The sequence below is a fragment of the Etheostoma spectabile genome, chromosome 9 (assembly GCF_008692095.1).
Source record: "Etheostoma spectabile isolate EspeVRDwgs_2016 chromosome 9, UIUC_Espe_1.0, whole genome shotgun sequence".
Taxonomy (NCBI): domain Eukaryota; kingdom Metazoa; phylum Chordata; class Actinopteri; order Perciformes; family Percidae; genus Etheostoma; species Etheostoma spectabile.
In genome coordinates, this window is record NC_045741.1 from 3080173 (window position 1) to 3084700 (window position 4528).

The window sequence follows — 4528 nt, forward strand, 5'->3', positions numbered from 1 at the left end:
CATCTTTTCTTGGCTTCTTTATGCACATTAATACAAATTTTTACTTAGGGTGTCCAAACATTCAAGCCCCACTGTATAGTATGTGCAGTGGGCAGGTATATAGTCCTAAAAAGAGAAGGAAAAAAAACTGGTACAAAAAATTTAGTCGAGCAGAGCCATAACATACAGTGAAAATAAAGCGAAAAAACACAATTTGAGTATCTACATATGTACCTCTGTTAGTTTCACAATCGGAACCTACCTGTGATTATGTAGACAGATGGAAACACAGCGAGATTATTTAGCATTTGAAGATTACATGCAGCGTGAATGTAAACCTGGAGGCTCATTGTCTACATCGTTTACAGACAGACTGACATTTCAACCAAAATTTCAACTGTAAATGGTTTCCCATGATGATATTCCAATATAATTCTAAATATTCCTCACTGCCCATGACTGAAAATTCCTAATCTTTGCCAAAAGCACACAGAGTAAAAGTCATAAAAAAATAAGAAGCTGCTTAGAATACTGAAAGCCAACGAAGGCGTCCCTTGTGTACTTGACAATGCAGGCCTGTGTGTGTGTGTGTGTGTGTGTGTGTGTGTGTGTGTGTGTGTGTGTGTGTGTGTGTGTGTGTGTGTGTGTGTGTGTGTGTGTGTGTGTGTGTGTGTGTGTTTTGGCTGACTCAAGGCTCAAACTGAAATGACCTGTGCTTTCAGAGCCATTAGCTGACTTCCACAGTTGCATTCTGCTAAGCCACAAGAAAACACCACTACATCATGTCAACTACCCTCCTATTGTTTGACAGCAGTGCATAACTATAAAGGAAGCCATAGTCAGTATTTAGTAGTCTGTATTTTCAAGTCTGTCTGTTGTTTTATAAAGTCCTAAGTCTGTTATTACCTTACCTCCTGGTCTAATACCTAGGAATGTCTGTGTCATTATGTCTGTGGTGCCTCTGGGTTATGGTGTAAAACGTCACTTGGGAGTTTTGTCTACAGTTCCCACAAACAAACACACAACCAATGCCCCACACGAAGGTGTCCCACATAAATAGAAACTATCATCTTTCATTCAAAAATAAACACTAAAATACATTTACAACTAAATTCATCATCTACAACTAAGCTTTAATAACAAATGTTGTTGGTCTCCATCTATACTCCTGTGTATCTCAAGGCTCTCCCACACCAACCCGGCTGACCTTCGGCAGAAAAGGCAGTCGGACTGATCAGTCGGCTCCCGTCTCTCAAAAAAGTGCCTTGGAACAGACGGAAGAGACGCCGACTTGAGTGTACAATCTGCATGTGCGATATGTAATACGTCTCCATAATAGCAGGCGGCACTACTCTGTATTGTCTCCCAAAAAATGAAAACCGGAAATGACGGAACATCCGTCTAGATCTAGTACACACAGAACACGCTGTCGTCAGTCATTGTTTTCATCAGAGAGTGTTGATAGTAGTCAAGAATCAAGGGATTGTTGCTGCCATTACTCACTGAAAGGAAGGAAACACGATGCTAGTAATAAGAAGATACTGGCGCTGTCAGCTCTGTCAGCTTTTTTTTGTGGAAGAAGCACTGATTCCCTAGTCAAGGGCTAGCACTCCACCAATCAGATTGGTCATTGAGCCCGTCTGCCCACTGGCCAACTTAACAAGTCAAATCGGCCAAAATGGATGCCGGTGGAATAGCGGTGGAATTTTTACGTAACAAATTACAGGCAGATGGCAGATTCACACGGGATGAAGATCACAGACGGCCTCCACAATTAATACAAATTAGTAGAGGTGCCCAGGTAGTATTGTCCTATTTGAATAGGGCTTTACACAATAATTTCTGAATGTGATGGGTTTGAATTAGGGCTGGGCAATATATCGATGTATCAATATCGCAATATGAGACTAGATATCGTCTTAGATTTTGGATATATAGTATATCATAATATGGTAAGTGTTGTCTTTACCTGGTTTTACAGGTTGCATTACACTAAAGTTATGTAATTTTCTGAACTTACCAGACAGTTCTACCTGTTCTATTATTCACCTTTACCCACTTAGTCCTTAAATCATTTCTGGAAAATATTTATCAAAAATCTCATTGTGTAAATAACATTTTGTCAAAGCACCAATAGTCAACCATACAATATCGTTGCAATATCGACATTGAGGTATTTGGTCAGGAATATCGTGATATTTGATTTTCTCTATATATCGCCTAGCCCTAGTTTGAATGTAATCATATGTTAGGAGGATTAAAAAACAGTTAACATGCAACTCTGCAGACACAGACACGTCTGTGCTGCAACCACACACACTTCCAAATGCAAGCTGTCCTTGCAGAGACAAGGCCATACTTACGAGTTGTGTGTCAGATGTGCATGGTGTTGCGGGTTGAGGGTAGCCTGTTGTTCTGTATTGCTGTCTCCGTCTATCGAGTCCCGTCTTTCTCTGAGGCAGGCTCCTGCTGCTGTCTGCATGAACAAAAGAGAGAGAGAGACAGAGAGGAAGGCAGAATGAGAACATGAGGAAAACCCACGCTCACATTAGAAATGAACATTGCTAAAAATCCCAGAGCTGATCTGATTGTGTAGGTGCTTAACAAACCATCAGCCATTGCATTGCCAAGATCTGGAGCTTCTATTCTAGTGGGAACTTTGGTGCTAATCTAACGGTCAGTTTTAGAAACTTTCAGCTAGGCCTGCACGAGTCGGGGGGGAAATATGAATCACAACTTTCACCTTAGAATTGATTTCATGACTCTCTGCTGCGTTTTTTTTCTCCCAAAGTGTAATGTTCATTGCACACATGAACCATGACAACACAAAACAGATTTTTTTTTGGCACCTATAGCACATTGCGCATCACCACAAGTCTGTAAACATAGAGGCTTCAATGAAGAGAAGGGAGAGCGTTACAGCGCTGATTTTATACAGCCTATGTATAAAACTTACAGAAGAAAAGTAGTAGCGTCCGTGATGCCGTTGGCTCGGAAAATTAAATGAAGTCATTTTAAAAAAAAAAGAAAGGTTATTTAAAAACGAAATCGTTAACAGGGTGAATCAAGATTGCAATTTTATAACGTTTAATTGTGCAGGCCTACTTTGAATGGAGGTGGCAGTTTGACAGACGTAACCATAACAACAGTAAACCTTTTTTCACAGATATGACAATTACAGCACGTTTGCATCTCAACTGCAATGCCAAAAGCTGGTAGTGGTATAATTTTGTTATATTACTTGATATTCTAGTATTACTTGGCATTATTGCTCACCTGAGTCCAACAATCACATTTCATAGTGTTTATATTGCACCTGAATTTCAAATCACCACTTCCCCCAAACAGGGAGCATACAGAGGACAAGACATGAGTCTAGGGCTGCAGCTCATTTTTTTGTCAATTGATTTTATTGTTGATTAATCTGCCAGTAATTTTCTCGATCAGTCAGTTAATCCTTTGGTCTTTAAAATGTCGGAACACAGAAATCCTTAAGGGCCACGGTGACACCTTCAAATTGCTGGTTTTGTCCAACATTTATTTTAACTAAAAAGCTGAAACCAGTTTATTCTGATTTTCTGCCCATTGACTAATTTATTAATCAAGTTTAATATTCACTAAATCTGAAACCTGTACACTACAAACTCTGGTATTAGGGAAAGGCTGGGTCAGTTTTGAACAAACGTTGCTGGCATTGCAAACAAGGACAGGTGCAACTCTACCAGCCAATCAAGTGTAAATCCCATCATGCTCTCTGCCTCTAGACCTCTCAGATGACATGACTCACATCAGCCAGTAGGTGTCTCACTAGTCTAAGAGGAGGAAACCCTGTGTTGGACTGTGTGGGACTCTGGCTGGTTGAAAACAAAAATGCTTCACGCTGGCAGACAGCAGTTGGCCTTTAGCCATCAGGTAGGGGCCAAGATCTTGTCATCCTCTTCAGGCTGTTGTTATGTTGAGGAGGGTACAAAGCTCAGGAGCAGAACAAACAGTGGATTAAGATTTCCACATTTTCCCCTAAACTCTAAACCTTTGCTGACGTAAGCCATTCTTTCAAAAGATCTCATCTTACCAAGTAAACACCATCCCAGAGCTTGATAACGAGCAGTATATGTATTTGTTCTAAGGATATAGCATTTCTTTGGACACAAAGAGCTCACATCTATAGTCTCTGTGTGTCACTGTCGCGCAACAAAGTGTTTATCGGAGTAAGTAGCCTGTTTCTGCTAGTCTGCCGTGAGATCTCCGTCTGTCTCAGAGCTCCCTTTGGGGGTTAAGGATCCCAACCATCCTGGATCACATTACATCTTTTAACTTTACAGCTCCTTACAACGCCCACACCTCCAGCTATTCTACTTGAAAAACAGAGAGAGACAGCACCCCCTTTCCTCTGAGTCACTGCCCTCCCTATCAAATCCTCAACAGCCACAGCTCCCAATGTAAGAGCCCCCCCCCCTCCCCTTTCTGCTCTTGGCAACATCCATGCACCTGACAGTGTTCATATTTGAAATGTGTACGTGCTGTGTTTGGTGGTGACATAATTCCACAT

The 4528-nt window shown here is 41.1% G+C and overlaps 1 protein-coding gene and 1 long non-coding RNA gene across 2 annotated transcripts in view; one reads left to right on the plus strand and one right to left on the minus strand.

Moving 5' to 3' along the window:
- The window catches only part of ralgps2 (Ral GEF with PH domain and SH3 binding motif 2), a gene marked incomplete in the record, with an annotated part of 59864 nt that extends 58621 nt beyond the window's left edge, over positions 1-1243 (minus strand). The window contains 1 exon segment of the mRNA XM_032525090.1: positions 1187-1243.
- Positions 1244-1515: 272 nt separating this feature from the next.
- LOC116695073 (uncharacterized) lies at positions 1516-2454 on the plus strand. The gene is made up of 3 exons (XR_004333345.1): positions 1516-1667; positions 2003-2005; positions 2442-2454. It is a non-coding gene; the product is annotated as an uncharacterized LOC116695073 (long non-coding RNA).
- The last annotated feature ends 2074 nt before the right edge of the window (positions 2455-4528 follow it).